Genomic DNA, 19,068 nt, shown 5'->3' on the forward strand with positions numbered 1-19,068 from the left:
GACAGGCCATGGAGAACTGGAAGCCTTGTTATGCTGATGGGTGGGATGTAAATTGCCAACAGACACTCGGGAGAAGTGTATGGTGTTTCCTGAAACATCTATAAAACAAAGCAACAGAGCCTAGGGCACTTCCACTTATGGTCCTATAGCTTAGGGAAATTAAAATCAAAAAGACACAGCCACCCCAAAGTTTGGAACGGCTCTGTTTACAAGAACCTCGTTTACAGTACAAGTTCAACATCGCAGAAAGTGAAAAATGGATAAAGAAGTTGTGGTATTTACTTACAAAGCAATATCACTCAGCAATGAAATCTATGTCATCAGGCCCTTAGCAGCACAATGAGTGGATTCAGGTATGATGATTCTAACTGAAATAAGTCACACAGAAAAAGAAACATCATAAGATATCAGTAATACACGGAATGTAAACTTGGCTACACAGGAACTGAATTACAGAACAGAACAGTGTCTCAAATTTAGAAAACCAACTTATGCTTGCTTAAGGGGAAAGGTGAGTTGGGGTGCTGCATAAAACCGGAGATTGAAATGAGCACAGATAAAGTTCCTTAAGCCAAATATGGAATAGACAAGAGCTACTCCTTGCTCAATGAAATAGACTCAACACCACATATTAAACGCCTAAGAATGTACCTGACTAGTAAGTATCTTAAAACCTATGGATTGCTATGTCTCCGAAAGAGAATCAAGCATGGGTACAGGGGCATAAACGCAGCAGTGATAGAATTGGAGAGGTTCGGTGAGCAAATGAAGACCCTTTGAAGTCATATTTTATGGTACCCATTCCACGGGTTTCAACTACCCAGGTTTAAGGTATTCTTCCTTCAGCTAAAACATGCATGTGGAACCTAGAGTATGATCAACCATGTGATTGGGAGACGTGTTCAAATATGTCTCAGTTTTCGTACCCTGGTACTCGGGTGCAACATTCCAGACGCTTTACTAACACTCTCCCGACTTGGAGAGTCAGTGCCTTTAACCTCCTGTTTGGCCCAGTTTGCAATTACTGCGGAAGATGAACAGGAATAGGGAGAACCAATGAGAGACTAGCTGGACGTGTCTGAACGGGCAAATTTAACTCTCATTTCCCACCAGGAAGAGGAATTAACCAAAGGCTCAGCGTGCCGTGCCGGAACAAGATTAGGGCCTGAAGCCATCCTGCGGTGTTGCGGCCAGCTCACAAGAAAGCGAGTTGAACAAAGGAGCTCAGGGGCACTGTAATTCACAAACCTGCAGAGTTATAAATGACAGCTATCGTCCAAAAATATACTGAAGTAAGGCTGCCAAGAGGACTTGAAAGCGGGGCAGAATTGCAGGAAACCGATTTCAGGAGGTAGACTGGAATTGCATTGAAAGCATAGGAAAAGAGGCAGAACGTCCACAATGATGCACTTGGCCAAAAAGGGCGTATGCGTTTTTTCCTGAATATATTCAGGTAAAAACGCATACGCCCTTTTTGGCCAACCAAGCAAGCTTGCAAAGGAAATCTGCACTACAATGAAGTCTCACTTAACCCCGGTCAAAAGGGCCATCTGAAAAAAGTGTAAAATCCAGAAAGGCAGGACAGGCCATGGAGAACTGGAAGCCTTGTTATGCTGATGGGCGGGATGTAAATTGCCAACAGACACTTGGGAGAAGTGTATGGTATTTCCTGAAACATCTAAAAAACAAAGCAACAGAGCCTAGGGCACTTCCACTTATGGTCCTATAGCTTAGGGAAATTAAAATCAAAAAGACACAGCACCCCAAAGTTTGGGACGCCTCTGTTTACAAGAACCTCGTTTACCGTACAAGTTCAATATCACAGAAAGTGAAAAATGGATAAAGAACTTGTGGTACTTACGTACAATGCAGTATCACTCAGCAATGAAATCTATGTCATCAGGCCCGTAGCAGCATAATGAGTGGATTCAGGTACGATGATTCTAACTGAAATAAGTCACACAGAAAAAGAAACATCATAAGATATCACTAATACACGGAATGTAAACTTGGCTACACAGGAACTGAATTCCAAAACAAAACAGGGTCTCAAATTTAGAAAACCAACTTATGCTTGCTTAAGGGGAAAGGTGAGTTAGGGTGCTGCATAAAACCAGAGATTGAAATGAGCACAGATAAAGTTCCTTAAGCCAAATATGGAATAGACAAGAGCTACTCCTTGCTCAACGAAATGGACTCAACACCCCATATTAAACGCCTAAGAATGTACCTGACTAGTAAGTATCTTAAAACCTATGGATTGCTATGTCTCCAAAAGAGAATCAAGCGTGTGTACAGGGGCATAAACGCAGCAGTGATAGGATTGGAGAGGTTCGGTGAGCAAATGAAGACCCTTTGAAGTCATATTGCATGGTACCCATTCCACGGGTCTCAACTCTCCAGGTTTAAGGTATTCTTCCTTCAGCTAAAACATGCATGTGGAACCCAGAGTATGATCAACTGTGTGAACGGGAGACGTGTTCAAATATGCCTCAGTTTTTGTACCCTGGTACTCGGGTGCAACATTCCAGACGCTTTACTAACACTCTCCCGACTTGGAGAGTCAGTCCCTTTAACCTCCTGTTTGGCCCAGTTTGCAATTTCTGCGGAAGATGAACAGGAATAGCGAGAACCAATGAGAGACTAGCTGGAGGTGTCTGGACGGGCAAATTTAACTCTCATTTCCCACCAGGAAGAGGAATTAACCAAACGCTCAGCGTGCCGTGCCGGAAACAGATAAGGGCCTGAAGCCATCCTGCGGTGTTGTGGCCAAGTCACAAGAAAGCGAGTTGAAGAAAGGAGCTCAGGGGCACTGTAATGCACAAACCTGCAGAGTTATAAATGACAGCTATCGTCCAAAAATATACTGAAGTAAGGCTGCCAAGAGGACTTGAAAGCGGGACAGAATTGCAGGAAACCGATTTCAGGAGGTAGACTGGAATTGCATTGAAAGCATAGGAAAAGAGGCAGAACGTCCACAATGATGCACTTGGCCAAAAAGGGCGTATGCGTTTTTTCCTGAATATATTCAGGAAAAAACGCATACGCACTTTTTGGGCAACCAAGCAAACTTGCAAAGGAAATCTGCACTACAATGAAGTCTCACTTCCCCCCGGTCAAAAGGGCCATCTGAACAAAGTGTAAAATCCAGAAAGGCAGGACAGGCCATGGAGAACTGGGAGCCTTGTTATGCTGATGGGCGGGATGTAAATTGCCAACAGACACTCGGGAGAAGTGTATGGTGTTTCCTGAAACATCTAAAAAACAAAGCAACAGAGTCTAGGGCACTTCCACTTATGGTCCTATAGCTTAGGGAAATTAAAATCAAAAAGACACAGCCACCCCAAAGTTTGGGATGGCTCTGTTTACAAGAACATCGTTTACAGTACAAGTTCAACATCGTAGAAAGCGAAAAATGGATAAAGAAGTTGTGGTAATTACTTACAAAGCAATATCACTCAGCAATGAAATCTATGTCATCAGGCCCTTAGCAGCACAATGAGTGGATTCAGGTATGATGATTCTAACTGAAATAAGTCACACAGAAAAAGAAACATCATAAGATATCAGTAATACACGGAATGTAAACTTGGCTACACAGGAACTGAATTACAGAACAGAACAGGGTCTCAAATTTAGAAAACCAACTTATGCTTGCTTAAGGGGAAAGGTGAGTTGGGGTGCTGCATTAAACTAGAGTTTGAAATGAGCACAGATAAAGTTCCTTAAGCCAAATATGGAATAGACAAGAGCTACTCCTTGCTCAACGAAATGGACTCAACACCCCATATTAAACGCCTAAGAATGTACCTGACTAGTAAGTATCTTAAAACCTAGGGATTGCTATCTCTCCAAAAGAGGATCAAGCGTGTGTACAGGGGCATAAACGCAGCAGTGATAGGATTGGAGAGGTTCGGTGAGCAAATGAAGACCCTTTGAATTCATATTGCATGGTACCCATTCCACGGGTTTCAACTACCCAGGTTTAAGGTATTCTTCCTTCAGCTAAAATATGCATGTGGAACCTAGAGTATGATCAACCATGTGATCGGGAGACGTGTTCTAATATGTCTCAGTTTTCGTACCCTGGTACTCGGGTGCAACATTCCAGACGCTTTACTAACACTCTCCCGACTTGGAGAGTCAGTCCCTTTAACCTCCTGTTTGCCCAGTTTGCAATTTCTGCGGAAGATGAACAGGAATAGCGAGAACCAATGAGAGACTAGCTGGAGGTGTCTGGACGGGAAATTTAACTCTCATTTCCCACCAGGAAGAGGAATTAACCAAAGACTCAGCGTGCCGTGCCGGAACCAGATTAGGGCCTGAAGCCATCCTGTGGTGTTGCGGCAAGGTCACAAGAAAGCGAGTTGAAGAAAGTAGCTCCGGGGCACTGTAATGCACAAACCTGCAGAGTTATAAATGACAGCTATTGTCCAAAAATATACTGAAGTAAGGCTGCCAAGAGGACTTGAAAGCGGGACAGAATTGCAGGAAACCGATTTCAGGAGGTAGACTGGAATTGCATTGAAAGCATAGGAAAAGAGGCAGAACGTCCACAATGACGCACTTGGCCAAAAAGGGCGTATGCATTTTTTCTTAAATATATTCAGGAAAAAACGCATACGCCCTTTTTGGCCAACCAAGCAAACTTGCAAAGGAAATCTGCACTAAAATGAAGTCTCACTTCCCCCCGGTCAAAAGGGCCATCTGAAAAAAGTGTAAAATCCAGAAAGGCAGGAAAGGTCATGGAGAACTGGGAGCCTTGTTATGCTGATGGGCGGGATGTAAATTGCCAAGAGACACTCGGGAGAAGTGTATGGTGTTTCCTGAAATATCTAAAAAACAAAGCAACAGAAATTAGGGCACTTCCACTTATGGTCCTATAGCTTAGGGAAATTAAAATCAAAAAGACACAGCCACCCCAAAGTTTGGGACGCCTCTGTTTACAAGAACCTCGTTTACCGTACAAGTTCAACATCACAGAAAGTGAAAAATGGATAAAGAAATTGTGGTACTTACGTACAATGCAGTATCACTCAGCAATGAAATCTATGTCATCAGGCCCGTAGCAGCATAATGAGTGGATTCAGGTACGATGATTCTAACTGAAATAAGTCACACAGAAAAAGAAACATCATAAGATATCACTAATACATGGAATGTAAACTTGGCTACACAGGAACTGAATTCCAAAACAGAACAGGGTCTCAAATTTAGAAAACCAACTTATGCTTGCTTAAGGGGAAAGGTGAGTTGGGGTGCTGCATAAAACCAGAGATTGAAATGAGCACAGATAAAGTTCCTTAAGCCAAATATGGAATAGACAAGAGCTACTCCTTGCTCAACGAATTGGACTCAACACCCCATATTAAAGGTCTAAGAATGTACATGACTAGTAAGTATCTTAAAGCCTATGGATTGCTATGTCTCCAAAAGAGAATCAAGCGTGTGTACACGGGCATAAACGTAGCAGTGATAGGATTGGAGAGGTTCAGTGAGCAAATGAAGACCCTTTGAAGTCATATTGCATGGTACCCATTACACGGGTCTCAACTCTCCAGGTTTAAGGTATTCTTCTTTCAGCTAAAACATGCATGTGGAACCCAGAGTATGATCAACCGTGTGAACGGGAGACGTGTTCAAATATGTCTCAGTTTTCCTCCCCTGGTACTCGGGTGCAACATTCCAGACGCTTTACTAACACTCTCCCCACTTGGAGAGTCAGCGCCTTTAACCTCCTGTTTGGCCCAGTTTGCAATTTCTGCGGAAGATGAACAGGAATAGGGAGAACCAATGAGAGACTAGCTGGAGGTGTCTGGACGGGCAAATTTAACCCTGATTTCCCACCAGGAAGAGGAAATACCAAAGGCTCAGCGTGCCGTGCTGGAACCAGATTAGGGCCTGAAGCCATCCTGCGGTGTTGCGGCCAGGTCACAAGAAAGCGAGTTGAAGAAAGGAGCTCAGGGGCACTGTAATTCACAAACCTGCAGAGTTATAAATGACAGCTATCGTCCAAAAATATACTGAAGTAAGGCTGCCAAGAGGACTTGAAAGCGGGGCAGAATTGCAGGAAACCGATTTCAGGAGGTAGACTGGAATTGCATTGAAAGCATAGGAAAAGAGGCAGAACGTCCACAATGACGCACTTGGCCAAAAAGGGCGTATGCATTTTTTCCTGAATATATTCAGGAAAAAACGCATACGCCCTTTTTGGCCAACCAAGCAAGCTTGCAAAGGAAATCTGCACTACAATGAAGTCTCACTTCCCCCCGGTCAAAAGGGCCATCTGAAAAAAGTGTAAAACCCAGAAAGGCAGGACAGGCCATGGAGAACTGGGAGCCTTGTTATGCTGATGGGCGGGATGTAAATTGCCAACAGACACTTGGGAGAAGTGTATGGTGTTTCCTGAAACATCTAAAAAGCAAAGCAACAGAGCCTAGGGCACTTCCACTTATGGTCCTATAGCTTAGGGAAATTAAAATCAAAAAGACACAGCCACCCCAAAGTTTGGGACGCCTCTGTTTACAAGAACCTCGTTGACAGTAAAAGTTCAACATCGCAGGAAGTGAAAAATGGATAAAGAAGTTGTGGTATTTACTTACAAAGCAATATCACTCAGCAATGAAATCTATGTCATCAGGCCCTTAGCAGCACAATGAGTGGATTCAGGTGTGATGATTCTAACTGAAATAAGTCACACAGAAAAAGAAACGTCATAAGATATCAGTAATACACGGAGTGTAAACTTGGCTACACAGGAACTGAATTACAGAACAGAACAGGGTCTCAAATTTAGAAAACCAACTTATGCTTGCTTAAGGGGAAAGGTGACTTGGGGTGCTGCATAAAACCAGAGATTGAAATGAGCACAGATAAAGTTCCTTAAGCCAAATATGGAATAGACAAGAGCTACTCCTTGCTCAACGAAATGGACTCAACACCGCATATTAAACGCCTAAGAATGTACCTGACTAGTAAGTATCTTAAAACCTATGGATTGCTAAGTCTCCGAAAGAGAATCAAGCATGTGTACAGGGGCAGAAACGCAGCAGTGATAGGATTGGAGAGTTTCGGTGAGCAAATGAAGACCCTTTGAAGTCATATTGCATGGTACCCATTCCACAGGTTTCAACTACCCAGGTTTAAGGTATTCTTCCTTCAGCTAAAACATGCATGTGGATCCTAGAGTATGATCAACCATGTGAACGGGAGACGTGTTCAAATATGTCTCAGTTTTCGTACCCTGGTACTCGGGTGCAACATTCCAGACGCTTTACTAACACTCTCCCCACTTGGAGAGTCAGTCCCTTTAACCTCCTGTTTGGCCCAGTTTGCAATTTCTGCGGAAGATGAACAGGAATAGGGAGAACCAATGAGAGACTAGCTGGAGGTGTCTGGACGGGCAAATTTAACTCTCATTTCCCACCATAGAGAGGAATTAACAAAAGGCTCAGCGTGCCGTGCCGGAACCAGATTAGGGACTGATGCCATCCTGCGGTGTTGCGGCCAGCTCACAAGAAAGCGAGTTGAAGAAAGGAGCTCAGGGGCACTGTAATTCACAAACCTGCAGAGTTATAAATGACAGCTATCGTCCAAAAATATACTGAAGTAAGGCTGCCAAGAGGACTTGAAAGCGGGGCAGAATTGCAGGAAACCGATTTCAGGAGGTAGACTGGAATTGCATTGAAAGCATAGGAAAAGAGGCAGAACGTCCACAATGATGCACTTGGCCAAAAAGGGCGTATGCGTTTTTTCCTGAATATATTCAGGAAAAAACGCATACGCCCTTTTTGGCCAACCAAGCAAGCTTGCAAAGGAAATCTGCACTACAATGAAGTCTCACTTCCCCCCGGTCAAAAGGGCCATCTGAAAAAAGTGTAAAATCCAGAAAGGCAGGACAGGCCATGGAGAACTGGGAGCCTTGTTATGCTGATGGGCGGGATGTAAATTGCCAACAGACACTCGGGAGAAGTGTATGGTGTTTCCTGAAACATCTAAAAAACAAAGCAACAGAGCCTAGGGCACTTCCACTTATGGTCCTATAGCTTAGGGAAATTAAAATCAAAAAGACACAGCCACCCCAAAGTTTGGGACGCCTCTGTTTACAAGAACCTCGTTTACCGTACAAGTTCAACATCACAGAAAGTGAAAAATGGATAAAGAACTTGTGGTACTTACGTACAATGCAGTATCACTCAGCAATGAAATCTATGTCATCAGGCCCGTAGCAGCATAATGAGTGGATTCAGGTATGATGATTCTAACTGAAATAAGTCACACAGAAAAAGAAACATCATAAGATATCACTAATACACGGAATGTAAACTTGGCTACACAGGAACTGAATTCCAAAACAGAACAGGGTCTCAAATTTAGAAAACCAACTTATGTTTGCTTAAGGGGAAAGGTGAGTTGGGGTGCTGCATAAAACCAGAGATTGAAATGAGCACAGATAAAGTTCCTTAAGCCAAATATGGAATAGACAAGAGCTACTCCTTGCTCAACGAAATGGACTCAACACCCCATATTAAACGCCTAAGAATGTACCTGACTAGTAAGTATCTTAAAACCTATGGATTGCTAAGTCTCCAAAAGAGAATCAAGCGTGTGTACAGGGGCATAAACGCAGCAGTGATAGGATTGGAGAGGTTCGGTGAGCAAATGAAGACCCTTTGAAATCATATTGCATGGTACCCATTCCACGGGTCTCAACTCTCCAGGTTTAAGGTATTCTTCCTTCAGCTAAAACATGCATGTGGAACCCAGAGTATGATCAACCGTGTGAACGGGAGACGTGTTCAAATATGTCTCAGTTTTCCTCCCCTGGTACTCGGGTGCAACATTCCAGACGCTTTACTAACACTCTCCCCACTTGGAGAGTCAACGCCTTTAACCTCCTGTTTGGCCCAGTTTGCAATTTCTGCGGAAGATGAACAGGAATAGGGAGAACCAATGAGAGACTAGCTGGAGGTGTCTGAACGGGCAAATTTAACTCTCATTTCCCACCAGGAAGAGGAAATAACCAAAGGCTCAGCGTGCCGTGCCAGAACCAGATTAGGGCCTGAAGACATCCTGCGGTGTTGCGGCCAGCTCACAAGAAAGCGAGTTGAAGAAAGGAGCTCAGGGGCACTGTAATGCACAAACCTGCAGAGTTATAAATGACAGCTATCGTCCAAAAATATACTGAAGTAAGGCTGCCAAGAGGACTTGAAAGAAGGGCAGAATTGCAGGAAACCGATTTCAGGAGGTAGACTGGAATTGCATTGAAAGCATAGGAAAAGAGGCAGAACGTCCACAATGATGCACTTGGCCAAAAAGGGCATATGCGTTTTTTCCTGAATATATTCAGGAAAAAACGCATACGCCCTTTTTGGCCAACCAAGCAAGCTTGCAAAGGAAATCTGCACTACAATGAAGTCTCACTTCCCCCCGGTCAAAAGGGCCATCTGAAAAAAGTGTAAAATCCAGAAAGGCAGCACAGGCCATGGAGAACTGGAAGCCTTGTTATGCTGATGGGCGGGATGTAAATTGCCAACAGACACTCGGGAGAAGTGTATGGTGTTTCCTGAAACATCTAAAAAACAAAGCAACAGAGCCTAGGGCACTTCCACTTATGGTCCTATAGCTTAGGGAAATTAAAATCAAAAAGACACAGCCACCCCAAAGTTTGGGACGCCTCTGTTTACAAGAACCTCGTTTACCGTACAAGTTCAACATCACAGAAAGTGAAAAATGGATAAAGAACTTGTGGTACTTACGTACAATGCAGTATCACTCAGCAATGAAATCTATGTCATCAGGCCCGTAGCAGCATAATGAGTGGATTCAGGTATGATGATTCTAACTGAAATAAGTCACACAGAAAAAGAAACATCATAAGATATCACTAATACACGGAATGTAAACTTGGCTACACAGGAACTGAATTCCAAAACAGAACAGGGTCTCAAATTTAGAAAACCAACTTATGCTTGCTTAAGGGGAAAGGTGAGTTGGGGTGCTGCATAAAACCAGAGATTGAAATGAGCACAGATAAAGTTCCTTAAGCCAAATATGGAATAGACAAGAGCTACTCCTTGCTCAACGAAATGGACTCAACACCCCATATTAAACGCCTAAGAATGTACCTGACTAGTAAGTATCTTAAAACCTATGGATTGCTAAGTCTCCAAAAGAGAATCAAGCGTGTGTACAGGGGCATAAACGCAGCAGTGATAGGATTGGAGAGGTTCGGTGAGCAAATGAAGACCCTTTGAAATCATATTGCATGGTACCCATTCCACGGGTCTCAACTCTCCAGGTTTAAGGTATTCTTCCTTCAGCTAAAACATGCATGTGGAACCCAGAGTATGATCAACCGTGTGAACGGGAGACGTGTTCAAATATGTCTCAGTTTTCCTCCCCTGGTACTCGGGTGCAACATTCCAGACGCTTTACTAACACTCTCCCCACTTGGAGAGTCAACGCCTTTAACCTCCTGTTTGGCCCAGTTTGCAATTTCTGCGGAAGATGAACAGGAATAGGGAGAACCAATGAGAGACTAGCTGGAGGTGTCTGAACGGGCAAATTTAACTCTCATTTCCCACCAGGAAGAGGAAATAACCAAAGGCTCAGCGTGCCGTGCCAGAACCAGATTAGGGCCTGAAGACATCCTGCGGTGTTGCGGCCAGCTCACAAGAAAGCGAGTTGAAGAAAGGAGCTCAGGGGCACTGTAATGCACAAACCTGCAGAGTTATAAATGACAGCTATCGTCCAAAAATATACTGAAGTAAGGCTGCCAAGAGGACTTGAAAGCGGGGCAGAATTGCAGGAAACCGATTTCAGGAGGTAGACTGGAATTGCATTGAAAGCATAGGAAAAGAGGCAGAACGTCCACAATGATGCACTTGGCCAAAAAGGGCATATGCGTTTATTCCTGAATATATTCAGGAAAAAACGCATACGCCCTTTTTGGCCAACCAAGCAAGCTTGCAAAGGAAATCTGCACTACAATGAAGTCTCACTTCCCCCCGATCAAAAGGGCCATCTGAAAAAAGTGTAAAATCCAGAAAGGCAGCACAGGCCATGGAGAACTGGAAGCCTTGTTATGCTGATGGGCGGGATGTAAATTGCCAACAGACACTCGGGAGAAGTGTATGGTGTTTCCTGAAACATCTGAAAAACAAAGCAACAGAGCCTAGGGCACTTCCACTTATGGTCCTATAGCTTAGGGAAATTAAAATCAAAAAGACACAGCACCCCAAAGTTTGGGACGCCTCTGTTTACAAGAACCTCGTTTACCGTACAAGTTCAATATCACAGAAAGTGAAAAATGGATAAAGAACTTGTGGTACTTACGTACAATGCAGTATCACTCAGCAATGAAATCTATGTCATCAGGCCCGTAGCAGCACAAGGAGTGGATTCAGGTATGATGATTCTAACTGAAATAAGTCACACAGAAAAAGAAACATCATAAGATATCAGTAATACACGGAATGTAAACTTGGCTACACAGGAACTGAATTACAGAACAGAACAGGGTCTCAAATTTAGAAAACCAACTTATGCTTGCTTAAGGGGAAAGGTGAGTTGGGGTGCTGCATAAAACCAGAGATTGAAATGAGCACAGATAAAGTTCCTTAAGCCAAATATGGAATAGACAAGAGCTACTCCTTGCTCAACGAAATGGACTCAACACCCCATATTAAATGCCTAAGAATGTACCTGACTAGTAAGCATCTTAAAACCTATGGATTGCTATGTCTCCGAAAGAGAATCAAGCATGTGTACAGGGGCATAAACGCAGCAGTGATAGGATTGGAGAGGTTCGGTGAGCAAATGAAGACCCTTTGAAGTCATATTGCATGGTACCCATTCCACGGGTTTCAACTACCCAGGTTTAAGGTATTCTTCCTTCAGCTAAAACATGCATGTGGAACCTAGAGTATGATCAACCATGTGATCGGGAGACGTGTTCAAATATGTCTCAGTTTTCGTACCCTGGTACTCGGGTGCAACATTCCAGACGCTTTACTAACACTCTCCCGACTTGGAGAGTCAGTCCCTTTAACCTCCTGTTTGGCCCAGTTTGCAATTTCTGCGGAAGATGAACAGGAATAGCGAGAACCAATGAGAGACTAGCTGGAGGTGTCTGGACGGGTAAATTTAACTCTCATTTCCCACCAGGAAGAGGAATTAACCAAAGGTTCAGCGTGCCGTGCCGGAACCAGATTAGGCCCTGAAGCCATCCTGCGGTGTTGCGGCCAGCTCACAAGAAAGCGAGTTGAAGAAAGGAGCTCAGGGGCAATGTAATTCACAAAGCTGCAGAGTTATAAATGACAGCTATCGTCCAAAAATATACTGAAGTAAGGCTGCCAAGAGGACTTGAAAGCGGGGCAGAATTGCAGGAAACCGATTTCAGGAGGTAGACTGGAATTGCATTGAAAGCATAGGAAAAGAGGCAGAACGTCCACAATGATGCACTTGGCCAAAAAGGGCGTATGCGTTTTTTCCTGAATATATTCAGGAAAAAACGCATACGCCCTTTTTGGCCAACCAAGGAAACTTGAGAAGGAAATCTGCACTACAATAAAGTCTCACTTCCCCCAGGTCAAAAGGGCCATCTGAAAAAAGTGTAAATTCCAGAAAGGCAGGACAGGCCAAGGAGAACTGGGAGCCTTGTTATGCTGATGGGCGGGATGTAAATTGCTAACAGCCACTCGGGAGAAGTGTATGGTGTTTCCTGAAACATCTAAAAAACAAAGCAACAGAGCCTAGGGCACTTCCACTTATGGTCCTATAGCTTAGGGAAATTAAAATCAAAAAGACACAGCCACCCCAAAGTTTGGGATGGCTCTGTTTACAAGAACCTCGTTTACAGTACAAGTTCAACATCGCAGAAAGTGAAAAATGGATAAAGAAGTTGTGGTATTTACTTACAAAGCAATATCACTCAGCAATGAAATCTATGTCATCAGGCCCGTAGCAGCACAATGAGTGGATTCAGGTACGATGATTCTAACTGAAATAAGTCACACAGAAAAAGAAACATCATAAGATATCAGTAATACACGGAATGTAAACTTGGCTACACAGGAACTGAATTACAGAACAGAACAGGGTCTCAAATTTAGAAAACCAACTTATGCTTGCTTAACGGGAAACGTGAGTTGGGGTGCTGCATAAAACCAGAGATTGAAATGAGCACAGATAAAGTTCCTTAAGCCAAATATGGAATAGACAAGAGCTACTCCTTGCTCAACGAAATGGACTCAACACCGCATATTAAACGCCTAAGAATGTACCTGACTAGTAAGTATCTTAAAATCTATGGATTGCTATGTCTCCGAAAGAGAATCAAGCATGTGTACAGGGGCATAAACGCAGCAGTGATAGGATTGGAGAGGTTCGGTGAGCAAATGAAGACCCTTTGAAGTCATATTGCATGGTACCCATTCCACGGGTTTCAACTACCCAGGTTTAAGGTATTCTTCCTTCAGCTAAAACATGCATGTGGAACCTAGAGTATGATCAACCATGTGATCGGGAGACGTGTTCAAATATGTCTCAGTTTTCGTACCCTGGTACTCGGGTGCAACATTCCAGACGCTTTACTAACACTCTCCCGACTTGGAGAGTCAGTCCCTTTAACCTCCTGTTTGGCCCAGTTTGCAATTTCTGCGGAAGATGAACAGGAATAGCGAGAACCAATGAGAGACTAGCTGGAGGTGTCTGGATGGGTAAATTTAACTCTCATTTCCCACCAGGAAGAGGAATTAACCAAAAGTTCAGCGTGCCGTGCCGGAACCAGATTAGGGCCTGAAGCCATGCTGCGGTGTTGCGGCCATGTCACAAGAAAGCGAGTTGAAGAAAGGAGCTCAGGGGCAATGTAATTCACAAACCTGCAGAGTTATAAATGACAGCTATCGTCCAAAAATATACTGAAGTAAGGCTGCCAAGAGGACTTGAAAGCGAGGCAGAATTGCAGGAAACCGATTTCAGGAGGTAGACTGGAATTGCATTGAAAGCATAGGAAAAGAGACAGAACGTCCACAATGATGCACTTGGCCAAAAAGGGCGTATGCGTTTTTTCCTGAATATATTCAGGAAAAAACGCATACGCCCTTTTTGGCCAACCAAGCAAACTTGCAAAGGAAATCTGCACTACAATAAAGTCTCACTTCCCCCCGGTCAAAAGGGCCATCTGAAAAAAGTGTAAATTCCAGAAAGGCAGGACAGGCCCAGGAGAACTGGGAGCCTTGTTATGCTGATGGGCGGGATGTAAATTGCCAACAGACACTAGGGAGAAGTGTATGGTATTTCCTGAAACATCTAAAAAACAAAGCAACAGAGCCTAGGGCACTTCCACTTATGGTCCTATAGCTTAGGGAAATTAAAATCAAAAAGACACAGCCACCCCAAAGTTTGGGACGCCTCTGTTTACAAGAACCTCGTTTACCGTCCAAGTTCAGTATCACAGAAAGTGAAAAATGGATAAAGAAGTTGTGGTATTTACTTACAAAGCAATATCACTCAGCAATGAAATCTATGTCATCAGGCCCTTAGCAGCACAATGAGTGGATTCAGGTATGATGATTCTAACTGAAATAAGTCACACAGAAAAAGGAACATCATAAGATATCACTAATACACGGAATTTAACTTGGCTACACAGGAACTGAATTACAGAACAGAACAGGGTCTCAAATTTAGAAAACCAACTTATGCTTGCTTAAGGGGAAAGGTGAGTTGGGGTGCTGCATAAAACCAGAGATTGAAATGAGCACAGATAAAGTTCCTTAAGCCAAATATGGAATAGACAAGAGCTACTCCTTGCTCAACGAAATGGATTCAACACCGCATATTAAACGCCTAAGAATGTACCTGACTAGTAAGTATCTTAAAACCTATGGATTGCTATGTCTCCGAAAGAGAATCAAGCATGTGTACAGGGGCATAAACGCAGCAGTGATAGGATTGGAGAGGTTCGGTGAGCAAATGAAGACCCTTTGAAGTCATATTGCATGGTACCCATTCCACGGGTTTCAACTACCCAGGTTTAAGGTATTCTTCCTTCAGCTAAAACATGCATGTGGAACCTAGAGTATGATCAACCATGTGATCGGGAGACGTTTTCACATATGTCTCAGTTTTCGTACCCTGGTACTCGGGTGCAACATTCCAGACGCTTTACTAACACTCTCCCGACTTGGAGAGTCAGTCCCTTTAACATCCTGTTTGTCCCAGTTTGTAATTTCTGCGGAAGATGAACAAGAATAGCGAGAACCAATGAGAGACTAGCTGGAGGTGTCTGGACGGGCAAATTTAACTCTCATTTCCCACCAGGAAGAGGAATTAACCAAAGGCTCAGCGTGCCGTGCCGGAAACAGATTAGGGCCTGAAGCCATCCTGCGGTGTTGCGGCCAGGTCACAAGAAAGCGAGTTGAAGAAAGGATCTCAGGGGCACTGTAATTCACAAACCTGCAGAGTTATAAATGACAGCTATCGTCCAAAAATATACCGAAGTAAGGCTGCCAAGAGGACTTGAAAGCGGGGCAGAATTGCAGGAAACCGATTTCAGGAGGTAGACTGGAATTGCATTGAAAGCATAGGAAAAGAGGCAGAACGTCCACAATGATGCACTTGGCCAAAAAGGGCGTATGCGTTTTTTCCTGAATATATTCAGGAAAAAACGCATACGCCCTTTTTGGCCAACCAAGGAAACTTGAGAAGGAAATCTGCACTACAATAAAGTCTCACTTCCCCCAGGTCAAAAGGGCCATCAGAAAAAAGTGTAAATTCCAGAAAGGCAGGACAGGCCAAGGAGAACTGGGAGCCTTGTTATGCTGATGGGCGGGATGTAAATTGCCAACAGACACTGGGGAGAAGTGTATGGTGTTTCCTGAAACATCTAAAAAACAAAGCAACAGAGCCTAGGGCACTTCCAATTATGGTCCTATAGCTTAGGGAAATTAAAATAAAAAAGACACAGCCACCCCAAAGTTTGGGACGCCTCTGTTTACAAGAACCTCGTTTACCGTCCAAGTTCAGTATCACAGAACGTGAAAAATGGATAAAGAAGTTGTGGTATTTACTTACAAAGCAATATCACTCAGCAATGAAATCTATGTCATCAGGCCCTTAGCAGCACAATGAGTGGATTCAGGTATGATGATTCTAACTGAAATAAGTCACACAGAAAAAGAAACATCATAAGATATCACTAATACACGGAATTTAACTTGGCTACACAGGAACTGAATTACAGAACAGAACAGGGTCTCAAATTTAGAAAACCAACTTATGCTTGCTTAAGGGGAAAGGTGAGTTGGGGTGCTGCATAAAACCAGAGATTGAAATGAGCACAGATAAAGTTCCTTAAGCCAAATATGGAATAGACAAGAACTACTCCTTGCTCAACGAAATGGACTCAACACCGCATATTAAACGCCTAAGAATGTACCTGACTAGTAAGTATCTTAAAACCTATGGATTGCTATGTCTCCGAAAGAGAATCAAGCATGTGTACAGGGGCATAAACGCAGCAGTGATAGGATTGGAGAGGTTCGGTGAGCAAATGAAGACCCTTTGAAGTCATATTGCATGGTACCCATTCCACGGGTTTCAACTACCCAGGTTTAAGGTATTCTTCCTTCAGCTAAAACATGCATGTGGAACCTAGGGTATGATCAACCATGTGATCGGGAGACGTGTTCAAATATGTCTCAGTTTTCGTACCCTGGTACTCGGGTGCAACATTCCAGACGCTTTACTAACACTCTCCCGACTTGGAGAGTCAGTGCCTTTAACCTCCTGTTTGGCCCAGTTTGCAATTTCTGCGGAAGATGAACAGGAATAGCGAGAACCAATGAGAGATTAGCTGGAGGTGTCTGGACGGGCAAATTTAACTCTCATTTCCCACCAGGAAGAGGAATTAACCAAAGGCTCAGCGTGCCGTGCCGGAACCAGATTAGGGCCTAAAGCCATGCTGCGGTGTTGCGGCCAGCTCACAAGAAAGCGAGTTGAAGAAAGGAGCTCAGGGGCAATGTAATTCACAAACCTGCAGAGTTATAAATGACAGCTATCGTCCAAAAATACACTGAAGTAAGGCTGCCAAGAGGACTTGAAAGCGGGGCAGAATTGCAGGAAACCGATTTCAGGAGGTAGACTGGAATTGCATTGAAAGCATAGGAAAAGAGGCAGAACGTCCACAATGATGCACTTGGCCAAAAAGGGCGTATGCGTTTTTTCCTGAATATATTCAGGAAAAAACGCATACGCCCTTTTTGGCCAACCAAGCAAGCTTGCAAAGGAAATCTGCACTACAATGAAGTCTCACTTCCCCCCGGTCAAAAGGGCCATCTGAAAAAAGTGTAAAATCCAGAAAGGCAGGACAGGCCATGGAGAACTGGGAGCCTTGTTATGCTGATGGGCGGGATGTAAATTGCCAACAGACACTCGGGAGAAGTGTTTGGTGTTTCCTGAAACATCTAAAAAACACAGCAACAGAGCCTAGGGCACTTCCACTTATGGTCCTATAGCTTAGGGAAATTAAAATCAAAAAGACACAGCCACCCCAAAGTTTGGGATGGCTCTGTTTACAAGAACCTCGTTTACAGTACAAGTTCAACATCGCAGAAAGTGAAAAATGGATAAAGAAGTGGTGGTATTTACTTACAAAGCAATATCACTCAGCAATGAAATCTATGTCATCAGGCCCTTAGCAGCACAATGAGTGGATTCAGGTACGATGATTCTAACTGAAATAAGTCACACAGAAAAAGAAACATCATAAGATATCAGTAATACACGGAATGTAAACTTGGCTACACAGGAACTGAATTACAGAACAGAACAGGGTCTCAAATTTAGAAAACCAACTTATGCTTGCTTAACGGGAAACGTGAGTTGGGGTGCTGCATAAAACCAGAGATTGAAATGAGCACAGATAAAGTTCCTTAAGCCAAATATGGAATAGACAAGAGCTACTACTTGCTCAACGAAATGGACTCAACACCGCATATTAAACGCCTAAGAATGTACCTGACTAGTAAGTATCTTAAAACCTATGGATTGCTATGTCTCTGAAAGAGAATCAAGCATGTGTACAGGGGCATAAACGCAGCAGTGATAGGATTGGAGAGGTTCGGTGAGCAAATGAAGACCCTTTGAAGTCATATTGCATGGTACCCATTCCACGGGTTTCAACTACCCAGGTTTAAGGTATTCTTCCTTCAGCTAAAACATGCATGTGGAACCTAGAGTATGATCAACCATGTGATCGGGAGACGTGTTCAAATATGTCTCAGTTTTCGTACCCTGGTACTCGGGTGCAACATTCCAGACGCTTTACTAACACTCTCCCGACTTGGAGAGTCAGTCCCTTTAACCTCCTGTTTGGCCCAGTTTGCAATTTCTGCGGAAGATGAACAGGAATAGCGAGAACCAATGAGAGACTAGCTGGAGGTGTCTGGACGGGTAAATTTAACTCTCATTTCCCACCAGGAAGAGGAATTAACCAAAGGTTCAGCGTGCCGTGCCGGAACCAGATTAGGGCCTGAAGCCATCCTGCGGTGTTGCGGCCAGCTCACAAGAAAGCGAGTTGAAGAAAGGAGCTCAGGGGCACTGTAATTCACAAACCTGCAGAGTTATAAATGACAGCTATCGTCCAAAAATATACTGAAGTAAGGCTGCCAAGAGGACTTGAAAGCGGGGCAGAATTGCAGGAAACCGATTTCAGGAGGTAGACTGGAATTGCATTGAAAGCATAGGAAAAGAGGCAGAACGTCCACAATGATGCACTTGGCCAAAAAGGGCGTATGCGTTTTTTCCTGAATATATTCAGGAAAAAACGCATACGCCCTTTTTGGCCAACCAAGCAAGCTTGCAAAGGAAATCTGCACTACAATGAAGTCTCACTTCCCCCCGGTCAAAAGGGCCATCTGAAAAAAGTGTAAAATCCAGAAAGGCAGGACAGGCCATGGAGGACTGGGAGCCTTGTTATGCTGATGGGCGGGATGTAAATTGCCAACAGACACTAGGGAGAAGTTTATGGTGTTTCCTGAAACATCTAAAAAACAAAGCAAC

The 19,068-nt window shown here is 43.7% G+C and overlaps 1 long non-coding RNA gene across 1 annotated transcript in view; it reads right to left on the reverse strand.

Moving 5' to 3' along the window:
• Window positions 1–9,799: 9,799 nt before the first annotated feature.
• LOC137218072 (uncharacterized) overlaps window positions 9,800–19,068 on the reverse strand; it is a 123,912-nt gene continuing 114,643 nt past the window's right edge. Inside the window, exon 3 of the long non-coding RNA XR_010940434.1 lies at window positions 9,800–9,844. This is a non-coding gene — a long non-coding RNA (uncharacterized lncRNA). The remainder of the gene's footprint in view (window positions 9,845–19,068) is intronic.

Source organism: Pseudorca crassidens, unplaced genomic scaffold (assembly GCF_039906515.1).
Source record: "Pseudorca crassidens isolate mPseCra1 unplaced genomic scaffold, mPseCra1.hap1 Scaffold_157, whole genome shotgun sequence".
Lineage (NCBI taxonomy): Eukaryota > Metazoa > Chordata > Mammalia > Artiodactyla > Delphinidae > Pseudorca > Pseudorca crassidens.